Here is a 12,352-nt window from a genome sequence, read left to right as displayed (position 1 = left end):
TGATGGGAAAACACCGCGTCCTTTTTAAATGGAATCGTCCTCTCGGAAACCAAAGTTCCACAGAAGCAAATCACCAGCTGTGCTGGGGCTGGTGCCGGATTAAAGATGAGGATCGCATCTTGTGTTTCTGCCACCCCCCTCATCATTTCTAAGCCACAGACACACAGAAGCCGCCTGATCTGCTTCTCCTCTGAGTCTCTTCAGGGGTGGGAGACTAATGGCCAGGAACACAAAGAACACACAGCCCCCGCACATCTGGAAAAGGAGCATCCAGCCCAGGGCCTAGAACAAACTCTGCTCTGCGGAAATCACCCCAAGAGATTCAGTGTCCACAAGGAGCAGATGGGAGCCCTGCCTCTCCGAGATCTGGCTCCGAAGGCCCCTCCCCTCACAGCGGGAGCAACAGCAGGGGGCGAGCCCCCCTGGCTCCCTCTGAAGCAGGGAAGGCAGGAAAGGCCGGTTGACTTTGCTTCTGTTCCAGTCTGAGGTTTTGGCTCCAAGTCACTCAGAAGGGAGGGAAGCCGCCTCCGTGGTGGGGGGGACATGGTTCTATTCGTATCTCTACTGCTGGTGCGGCTGCTTTTGTCACTCACAGGCACGCCCGTCCCCATCTGTGAAATGGGGCGGGGGTGCTGACCTCGGATGATGATCCAGGTTTAACTGATATATGCAGAGCTTTGAAATCTAGAACAAAAGGTGTACTGGGAACATAAAACATGTTCTTATTTCTCCCCCACTGCTGCTGGCACTCTGTTCTTCCTCACCATAGACTCCTCCAGGATTTTGTTCAGAAACTGTTGCTGCTCCGCAGACAATGCCTTCCCCACCGAGTCTCTGGCTTCCCATGTCCTGCGATGGGTGGCCATCCTTATGGCTTGGGGACAGCGCGTGAGTGGATCTGATGTTTTGGCTCATGACTTAAATGAAAACTTTAAAACACATGCAACAACAGTGATTTCCCATAAACACGGGAAAACTTGCTGCTTTCAAATGAATGCAAAAGACCTCTTTCATTTTCTGTTTGAACTCAATGTTTGTGCGCTGGTCCTTTCACCTTTCCGCGAGGAACCCACAGCCCCAGGGGCAGGAGGCCGTGTGCTGGGAACTCAGTGGTGCTGGGAGTTTAGGAGGATGGAAGGTTGCTAGTTATTCAGGATCCCAGAGCTCCAGGACTGACGGAAGGAAGGGAGTCTCTTTACTGTTACCTCTCATACATTGCCTCCATAAATATCTTTCTATTATTATTTCTGCTGTTTTTAGATTTAGTTTATGGATGTGGTTAATGCTGTATCTGAATGTGAAGGGAATTACTACCCTTGTTAAGATTCTGACCACTTGGGGAGAATTGCTTAGGCTTCTCTTCCCTCTGCAATGAACACATCTGGTGGATGGCAAGGGACTTATTTTTCCCTTGGACTCCCGGAGCGTGCTTGGTCGGAGTGAGCTTTAAGCACCAAAGAGAGCATTCCCTCAAACATTTAACACACTTTAATGCTGGCTGAGGAAGCTAATCATCCCAGTCTGCAGTTATGGGGGAAAGTATGGGGAGCCCTACTGGAGCTGATTCATCCTGTAAAAACAAGGAAAGAGCGGCTAAGACAAAATTGAGAGGGATCCTGCCCTGTGTGGGTCCCCTACTGCCAGAACATGTCAGCACGGAGTGCTAGCAGTGTCCCTGTCCTGTCCCCGAGAGGCAGTTCTCTGCTTCAAATGGTGACGAGTTGTAGGGTTAACAGCTATACTCATGGTGGGGCTCTCCATCAGCCAGGTGTGGGGATGAGAAACTAGATCCCCGAGAGAGGCTGGTCCATCCTCTGGACCCTGGGAGTCCCTTTGAAGAGTGGTTTGGAGGGAAGAGGTACTCACCCAGCAATCCCAGTGGCCTTGATAACATTTCACTGAGCCACGAGCACAGAGCCAAGACGCATGTGCATGTGTGTGTGTGTGCATGTGTGTGAGATTTCTCAGCAGAACCCTTTCCTGCACTTCAGAGCCATATATCCGATGGCTCATCTGTACTTGGATGTCCATAAGCACCTATAGCAAAACATCCTTGAAACCCATCCCATATCGTTTCCCTGCAAGCCTGTTCTTTCTTTTCCTTATTTGAGAAAGCCATCTGCTCATCTGCCTGCTGCCCAAACCAGAAAGCTGCTATTTGCCTTAGCCTTTCAGCCCCCAGTCCATATCCATTAAATCGCCAAGTCACTGTGGTTCTGACTTATAAACATCCTGTCTGATCACTCTCTGGTTCTCCATTCGACTGCCACCACCATGTCATAGGCTCCATCCTTTGCTAACCCGGATCGCTCCGTCTTGTGTCTCACATCCATTCTCCCAGAGCAATAGAGTGACATTGGATCTCTACCACTTTCAAACAAGGGTCAGGCTGTGGATGTGACTTAGAAGACCCTTGGTGGTCTGATCACTCTCATTAACGCGTGGAGCTCCAAACACCTAGCTGTACTGAATCACTCGCAGTTCCTCAAACCACCCTTGTCCCTTATTGGGCATCGGCAAATACTAATTTTCCTGCCTAGGACCATCTTCCCCGCTCTACACCTAATTCGAATTCACCCTTCAATTTGTAGCTTAGATGCCACTTCTTTCGAGAAGCTCTTTCTGCTCAAAGATTGTGCAGAATACCTTTCCAGGATATGGCTGGTACAATGCTTACACAGCATTCCCGAACCAGAGGCAAAATCAATCAAAGGGTTATAGATAGACAGAGGGACCTCCTACAATGAGAACTTTCCCTATAGGCCTCGCACAGCTGACCGCCCCCACCCCCATTCTGAAAGGACCTGAGAAGCCATTGTTCACAAGCTAGCACCTCCCATCTCACACCACATAACAGCAAAGTCATCTTGTGCTGTGCTCTACTGGCCTATTGACCCGCGAATCCCCGTATGAGGTGATGAGCTTCTGGAGAGAAGCGGACACTACATTTTGTCCAATTTTTCATTCTCAGCATAGAGTACGGTTTCAAGCACCTAGCAGCATTTAGATATTTGTTCTATAAAAACACGCAAGAATCTTTTTGAACCCAGTTCCATCATTTTCAACTGTATTATGCTTTCCTTTCCTCCCTTTTTCCTATTTTACTTGAAACTCTATATTTTGCCACTCAAGCCAGTACATCTACATAGACCCACAGCTTTATACCCTCTGCAAACCTTGGTTCATCTTACTCAAATAAAAAACAGAAAAGAGGAGCTAGGGCAGCAGCAGCAATGGTGATAGGCACCACTTAGGATGCACCTGCTGTATGCCAGGTGCTGTCCTAAGCTTACATTTGCTATTTCACTTATTTCTCGCCACACTTCTATGGAGGAGGTACTGTTAATGTCCGCATTCCAAAGATAAGGTAACCAAGGTATAGGAGAGGGAAGTTTCTTCAATATTATAAAGTGGCAGAGCCAGCATGCAACCCCGGGGAAGACTGACTCTAAAGTCCAGCCTTTGAATCAATATGCTAGAGTTGAAATGGAGTTAAAATATGATACTGTGAATGCTTTCTCCTGGGAATTTTCTCCAGTGTGAATGAAATAGTTCCACCGGATTTATATTGTTATAATGCGTAGGAGGGGGCGCCTGGGTGGCTCAGTCATTAAGCGTCTGCCTTCGGCTCAGGTCATGATCCCAGGGTCCTGGGATCGAGCCCCGCATCGGGCTCCCTGCTCCGCGGGAAGCCTGCTTCTCCCTCTCCCACTCTCCCTGCTTGTGTTCCCTCTCTCGCTGTGTCTCTCTCTGTCAAATAAATAAATAAAATCTTTAAAAAAAAAAAAATAATAATGCGTAGGAGGGACTGGATTTCAGGGATCCCTTCCTTTCAGGGAAATGATCACTTTCCTCTGAGGATCAGGAATGAAAAGGCCAGTTGTGTCTTCCCAAGAAAGGCTTCCTGGGTCCTCTCAGGATTGGGGGTCAGCTGTGGCAGAAGGGTTTTTAAGAGAAGTCCTCCCTTTTGTAGGAGGCCCCTCCCTGTTTTTAGTCAAAACCCCTTTTAATGGACTTTACCACTATTCAGGGGTGCTGTGCATTGTGAGCATTGACTATGGAGTGTGAAGATTAGAAGTGAGAACTTTACTTCTGTTTACCACCAAACGTGTTGGCCGAGAAAGTCATTGGCTCGAAATGTTATGCGTAAGTTGGGGCCTGAGATGGCGGCACCCAGAGGAAAACTGCCTGAAATCCTCAGGGACCAGAGCTGCAGAGAGGGTGGGTGCAGTGACCCCAGGGGAAGCTGGAGAAGACATAACAGAGGGTCCCATTGCCGACATTGCAGCTAGACCCATCTGAGTATAGAAAGGCTTTGAGAGGATGGTGTCACTCCATGCATGGCTTCCCCCAAGGCGTGGACTGCTCCTACTCCCTGCCCACCTTGTTAAGAGCCAAAAGCCTTGCTCAGAGATGTCCTGCCTCCTCCGACAATTCCTTCCTTCGCTAATGCCAAGCCTCCTAGTCAAAAATCTGCTGCTTCTCTCTCTTACTCCTCTTCCTGCCTTTCTTCCATTCTCAGAGACTAAGGTGTGAGATAAGGGAGAAGCAATAAGGCTTCTAAAGAAGCCACCGTCTTCTGCCTGCCCTCAAGGTTCAGACTATCTGCTCCCAAGGTAGCCACTCTGACTGTGGTGAAAGAGAGATTAAAAGCCTTGATTAGAGCTTCAGAATTTTAACCAGTGGGCCAGGCTCAAATAGAAATATGAGGCTGATCTCTGGTGCTTTAATGCCAAAGTACTGGACCAACATTTGTACCAGGGCAAGATGGCTTCCAGATGAGGCATCTGGCATTTGAGCTCACAGGAGCATATGTGTTTACTATGTCTAGATAAGTCAACACTTTCACAGAGCCCCTACCTTGAGCCCAGAACTGGACCGAGTCAACTCTGAGTGTCTGGTGGCAGCCATGCATGTATTTGCTTTTAGCCTCGTGACAGCACAACAGCAGAATGGAAGAGAAGGCAGTCGTGTTGAGAAGAGGGAGTTCTGAAGATTTCTCCCAGTGTGTACACTCTTCCAGCTCACTGGGAAAGTTGCTTCCTTCACTTCCTTCACATTCATTGTGAGTCTTACTTCCGCCCCTGCCATAGATTCGCCAGGTGAGGCTAGCAGAACAATGCAAATGGGCAACATGGAAACCTAGAAAGGAGAGGTCAAAAGTAGGCAGCCCCTGGACATATGGCTGGCAGAGATTTACTCATTATTTTTTTAAGTGGCAACACACATAGTGCTTATTGTTGCCTGGTCCCTGATCAACATTAAATATACACCCATGTTTGTCCATAACAGCCCTATGAGGTCTTATTATTAGCCCCATTTGATGGATATAGAAATGGAACCACAGAGAGGTTAAGTAAGCTATCCAAGGTTATGCCAATGTGGATTTTATTCGGCTAACAACATGGGCCAAATTCACTTGCCAACATTTATAAATTTGGAAATTTCCACCAAAATCCAGATTTGTGGGGTTTCTTTAAAAACTGGAAGATCTGATAACCCTGGGCCCTATGGTAAGCAAAACCAAGCTGTAAAATGGAAACATTTATTAGTGAGCGTGCGAAAAACCCCATATCTGTTTTTGCAAATTCGGCAAACTTCTCACTCTTCTCTCAGCAAGCACTCTGAGACAAAAATGACACAGTGTTCTAACAGCAGATTCAACTCTCCTTCTAGTAAGATTAGGCAAGATTATAATTCAGTCAATTATGAGCCAAAGAATCAAATGGAGCTGCAGCCCGAAGGTATTTCTCCCGAATTGCTGGGCTACTGGGCTTGTAAGATTCTCAAATCCCATTCATGCAAGGATGGAAGAGCATGCATGAAATTTACTCATTACATCTATAAGAAATTATTTCTAATGATCAGGGTAACTATATAACTTCCTGTCTAAACTAGGACTCTTACAAGTGTGAAAGTGGTCGTCTATTTCTCAGTTTATTGCAACTTGTCTTCAAATCCATCCTTCACTGCCTGCTCTGCTATAATATAGGTGAACCTTGTGAATGTTTCTCCTTAGCCAGCTGGAACGTGGTGCTGCTTTGTCAATATGGAACCCAGGAGGGACGCTGGGGGAGGAAGGTGCACTCCTCTCCAGGACTTTTCCCATGGAGTTTCTCCAGAAGCCGAGGCTGGTGGCACATGGCGGCCAGCAATGCCCAGTGGCCAGCAACTTCCCCCAAGCAGCCCCGCGAGCAGCTTTGCAGCTGAGTGCCACCAGGGAGTTACCTCTTTGTGCATAACTTCCCTAAGTGCTGAGGCAAAGCACCTCCTCATGGACAGCTTCCCCCAGCACTTTAGAAGGCAGATTTTCAGCAAGTTCCCCTGATGTGGCACTACAGTGATTGATTTCTCAGACATCCAGGAAACCATAGGCACATCCACTCCTCCAAGGAGGCCTAGAAACGAAGCCTGGGAGGAGAGGGGCTGTCTCTCACCTGGGTGCTCTATTCCAGGCTTAGGGGCAGGGCTGCATCTTAGATCTGCAATTTTGTATTTCTTTGGAATTTTCCTTAACTTGCATCAATTTCCCATTGTTCCGGTCTCCTGTGACTAGTTGTTTATATTAAGCTTTCCCTGTACAAATTACTGTGTGCTTGCTGTTCTGATGGGACCCTGACTGATAAACAGTTGGAACGTAGAATGTCTCAGGAGATGGACTTGCAAGGATGGGATTTGGGGATTGGTTCGGTGGCACCCTTTGGTTTGAGCACACTGCTGAGCTCATTAGCAATGGGAGATGGGATGCTAGTAAGCCATGGTACAACGCCTTCACAATTAGTCAAGCTATTACCTGTGGTGGATTATGATGAAGTGCCAATTAAGCATGTGCCTTGGGAGCCCAAGTGGCTGCTACACTTGACCTTTATGGTAATAGTGATGCCTGTAAGGTCTATGGTGTGGGATGGATGGATCCTTCGGAGTGCACTTGAGCACAGAAAGAAAGAAAATGACAAGCTCAGGGCCTTTGGCTCTCAGCTCAAGTCATGGTCCATGAGACAGGAGCTTCTATGAGAGCCCTGTAAGAATCTTATTTCTCGTTGTCATAGGGCTCACGTTGCTAAAAATCGAACACAAAATTTAATTGCATTGGCTGCTGAATTACAACAGTTATATTCACAGTCTCATCAAGTTTCTCATGTGAAAGCCAGAGCATTGAATGAGGGAAACATACACTCCCGAAACTGAGAATGGGAACATCTGGTGGGAAAGATCATCACATGAAACTGGCATCCAAGTCTTACCAGTACAAGTGGGGCTTGCTCTACAGGTTCCAGGGACACTAGACTTGTTTGCTTAAAAACCCTGTGATAACCTCACCCCAGTGGGGCAGATGCCCTGAAAAGTGATGCCTGTTCTCCTCAAGACCCTCCATAACTACTGCATGGTGCCGCTGGGCCCAAAACAAGGCTCCATCTCAGCATCCTGCAGGGGTACAGGCACCCATGATGCCCAGGGAGAAATAGGTTACATGCCAAGAGGATTGCAAGACTTTTCTAACAGGCGAACAAGTGTGGGGCTGCATTCCAAGTGTGGTAGTCTAGACAGGGAGGAATATACTAGCAGAAAGAAATAAGGGTTCTTTGCTATCGGTGCATTGACTGGTTTTTGGATTTCATGTGTCCGCTCCTGCCTTTGGAGGCGGCCGTAACAATGGACTTATTTGGTTAACTGAACTTGGGACTCAACAGCGGCCTACATTTCATGAAGCTGAGAGGCCAGAGGATCCCTGGCATAAGGTAGAGGAGGGAATCCAAGGATTTAGGGAACTGGATTTATCACGTCTGACCCACACAGGGGCCGACCCTCACAACTGTACCACAAGAAGGTGGGGAAGACAATCCCTTCACTGAGGCTTTGAGAAGTATAAGGGGGTGCCTGCACCTGCCGAAAGCTCTGGGGTTGCTCTCTTTTGCAGGACAGGTACGACCCTAGGGGATTTGGTCATGCAAATGGGCTCCCTGATTTCAGCGGTGCCCATAGGATCCTGAAGTGGCAGAGACCCAGATGGGCACATGCACTGTGTACGATTATGCCTGAACATCAGGTGTAAAGCAGTGACACCAGGAGGTAGAGTCACCCTGCTTAGGATTATTAATGAACCATGTAGTGCAGATTCAGATAACATGCCTGGAATGTAGACCTTTGATTAGGGTCTTTCAAATGGTAACTAACCACCCCTGGAGTATGAATTTCTAAATGTTAACTAACTGCACCTAAGGCATAGATTAAAATTAAATTGTATACACGTATGTATCACACAGAATGTGCTGAAGTATTCTGGAGTAAATTATAGGCAATATAATCAACACTCTTTCCCACATGATAATCATCAGCCTCAGCTGAGTGCTGGCCACTCTGGTAGGTGGGACATGTGGCTCTGCTTTTCCACAGTCCCTGCCACTCCCTAGAAGCTCCTCACAACAGTTACCTTTGCCATTTGCCATCATGTTTGCTCTGTCACTTCTCCTCTTAGATGTGGTAAAAGGAAAGTGGAATATTTATTGTACCACCTCTCTATCAAAAGAAGGAAAATGAAAACTAAAGCTGTATTTCAAGAAAAGTAGGCAAGAGTACAGTTATTATTTGTACAAAATATGTCAATGCAATTGATGTGCAGAGCAAAGTGAATTCATTCGGCAAGAATACAATTGAAGACACTGCGGTGGATGGTTTTTCCAAAGATGGCCACTGTGGCATCGTCTCCCTGGATGTTCTTCTGTAACGTGACCAGTCGGGGTTTACAGATGACAAAACCCAGGTGGAATGTCTTGCTGTGAGGCCACCCAGATTATCTACAGCCCAATTTGGCCCCAGACTCAGTTTTTCTGATCCCAGTACAATGCTCACAGAAAAGTAAAAGCAAGCCAAAAACAGGGGGTCCTAGAAGGTAGTTGTCTTTGTAGAGTGGTGCCTGGTTGGTGAATACGAGCTTGGAGAGAATTGGACATAAAGACAAGACGTTCAGATGCAAGAATACAGGGAATAAGAAACAAAGATATTTGCATCTGAGTTGATCTTAGTGATTTGCTTGACCCACAAAATGTGGAAGTAACATTCTGGGACTTTGAGTCCGGTCAACCCATGGAAATAGGAGAGATAATAATAAAAGATTGCTTTAAGTCTTTAAACCTGGGTGTGGTTTGTTATGCAGCAGTTGATAACCAAAATAGACTCCTTATGAAATAAGTTTATTTTCTACTTATTGTTCTATTTCTGCCTGGGACCGGATAGGCATGGGAGTTTGAGACCTCCCACTTCAGAGTTTTGTCATTGTCCAACGCTGATTTCACCTACCTATCTTAACTAGCATTATCCATCATGAATATTCATGATGCATAAACACATATTCAGCTGGCTTCTGTTGAGCAAATGTTTTTTCTTAGGGGAAGAAGAATAATCTCCTAATCATTCTCCACCTCACAGATAGGTTCCTGGGCCCTTCAGGTGCCCCTTCAGACAGGTACGCAATTTATATAGGAATAGTTAATCCATTTTTTACTTGAACAACTGGATTGGCTTCACATGTCCAACAGGCTTTTACAAAGAGTTTAAATGAAGTTGTTTCACCGTGTAGGTGGGATGGAACCGAGGCCTGTCCCTCAGGCGATAATCTCAAGTGACCCACTGTGAACCAGGATGCCATCCTCCTCCCAGCCCTCCCCCCGCTCTGACCTCTCTTGACTTTGTTGCTTACTCTCGGCGCTCTTGCATTTGACCTTCTTGTCTCCATCTCCAATGGACCCTTTCCAATCTGACAGGCAATTAGTCTCTATTCCCCTCCCTTCAACAAGTCGCCCACGCGGACCAGGCACCACCCTGGAAACAGCTTCCAAGAGCCCCTGTTCCTCAACTGTTCTGTGAGCACCGTGCTGTGAGTCCGATCTGGGCCCGGGACCAGGTTGTACCTGGATAAGCGTGGTGGCCTCGGACCCAGGCATTTCCCCTCCATCTCCTCATTGAAACGAAGGACTGCTGTCATTCCTGGACAGCTTCTAGTGCCATGTTCTTCCTCCCACATTTGTCTTCCTCCCACATTTGTCTTCCTCATCCCCCATTCTGGCCGGGCTCCCAGGCGCTGTGTTCCTCTCTCACACGCCTGCAGGCCACGTGAGCCCTTCCTAGACCAGCTGTTTTGCGGCTCTATTGGGATGAGGCTCGGCCACAAGTGTATTTTATCCCTCTCTTCTGAATATATTATTTTGCACTTTGACCTTAACTGTTTCAGAAACCCCACCGAATGACTGCAAAGATGAAACCCAGGCTGGTTGTAATTTTGGTATATCAGGAAAAGCAATTGCTTGCTTCATCTATCACTTAGCTCAGTTCCACACTAATCAGATCAGGATCACATAATAACATTTCTCATAAGGCGACAAAATAGTTGAGTTCAAATAACGCCTTTACCAAGCCTTGAATCTATTGTTCCAAACAATTAAACAGTATTCCTATCAGAGAAGGCCATCTTTTTCCTGCCCAGGGCCAGTGGGCCCTACTTTGGGAGAGACACACACAGACAGGAAGCCACTCCTCTTCCTTTTCCTCCACCTGGCCTCGCAGCCAGGACCTGGCTCCGGAAAAGGCCTCGGGGGCCCCAGCTGCTCAGTTGGTCCCGGGGGGCAGCCTGGAGCTGCGGTGTCGCTTGAGGTCTCGCTGCTGCACAGAATCCGGTCACTGAGAGGGGGCCCTCCCACCCGGGCGATTATCTCCTTCTTTTTCCTGAGACCCAGCCCTGCCAGCACAGCTCCCCAATGCTATCAGCATTCTGCTTCTTCCCCTGCAGATAGGCTTGGGAACAACTTCTGAATATAAAGCCTTTAAACAATGAACAGCGTTTGAGATAGAATTAGGGCTAAGTCCTGAGCAAACAGCTGGATGAAATATGTCTTTATCTGTGACTGTCTCTAATTTAAACAACCCATAAGATGTTTGTTCTAAATGCTGGCCATATCTGGCTCTGCCTGTCTTTCTGAATCCCTCCCCCCTACACACACACACACACACACACACACACACACACACACCAGCTGCTGGGAGAAAATGACATCCTTTCCTGCAAGTCGCAAGTCGATGACTTTTCCCTGATGTCAGGAGGCATTCCCCCTTGCATCGGCGCTGGGTCGGTTTTCTGGGGGCCGTTGCTACCAGGTATTTCCGGGGTGGCGTGGTGTGGGGGGTATGCTGCTTCACCCCAATTGTGAGAATCTGCGGCTTAGCTGCCTGTCTTTCCAGGCCTCTCCGATCTCAGTCCAGTTTTAATTGAATCCTTTGCAGAGCTGGCTGGGGAACAAACGACATGGAGAAAGTGGTCCGTGGGATATTTACATGTCACTAATGGGGCGGATGAGGGGCCAGGTGGAAAACCCTAGGAGGGGAAAGAGAGAGGAGGGCGTCCCAATGCACAGACAAGGGCTGGGAGCACAGCCCGGGGCAGGTGCCAACTTGGCCCTTGGGTGTCTGTCTGGAGTGAGCAGGAGGACCCCTGAGGAGGAGGACTGCTCTCTGAGGGCGTGAGATCCCATGGGCACCCCCTCCCCTGCTGACCTCACCTCTCCCTCCACACTGGGAGAGTCTCGGTGCGCTTTGCTGACCTTCCTGCTTCCTTGTGTCCTCGCATGAGGGGAGAAGGTGAGCCTGCATCTGTGTGTCCCTGTCATCCTCACAGCCTCGCTGAAGACTCCTGGATCAATGTATCACCACAAAGATGTTCTTGCAGGCCTTGTGCCCCTCCCTCCCTGGCCTCCACGGAAGCCACCCTGACACCTGCCCGAAGACTCCGCAGCAGGGACAAAATGAGAACGTGCCCATGAGCCCTGCACAGCCAGGGACAATACGATGGCCTCACAGGCCTCTGTTTCCACTGGAAGCAAGTGGACTTGTCTCCAAATCCCGTCTTCTTTAGGACTGGTGTGAAGAGTCCCACGGCCTCCTGGCAGCAGGGTGTCTGAGGCTTGCAAACTTCTCTGGGGGTGCTTCCCAGAGAGATAAAAGGACCCAGCTTTGCTCCAGCTTCCTCCCCACCCCTCCCCCAGATTCAGAACTATTTCAGGGACATGGAGTTTGACCGGTGGCCCAGAAGAAGTGCATAAATATAAGGGACCTAAGATGTCGGTGTTGGAAATACGCCTAGTGCCCTTTCATGCCGTTGACGTATGGGCTTTCCTGCCTGCCCGTCATGGTAATTCAGCTAAACTGGATGAGCAAGCCGCACAGGGCGGCTGTTTTGTAGGAAGAGGTGCTTGGCTCTATACAGACGGCTGTAATTATCAAGCTCCTGATCACAATATCATGGTGCGGCACGAATATTCAAGTTCCATTCAGAGAGCACCCTGAAAATCATCACATTGCTAAT

Source organism: Halichoerus grypus, chromosome 13 (genome assembly GCF_964656455.1).
Source record: "Halichoerus grypus chromosome 13, mHalGry1.hap1.1, whole genome shotgun sequence".
NCBI classification, from domain to species: Eukaryota; Metazoa; Chordata; class Mammalia; order Carnivora; family Phocidae; genus Halichoerus; species Halichoerus grypus.
This window is presented reverse-complemented; position numbering follows the sequence as displayed.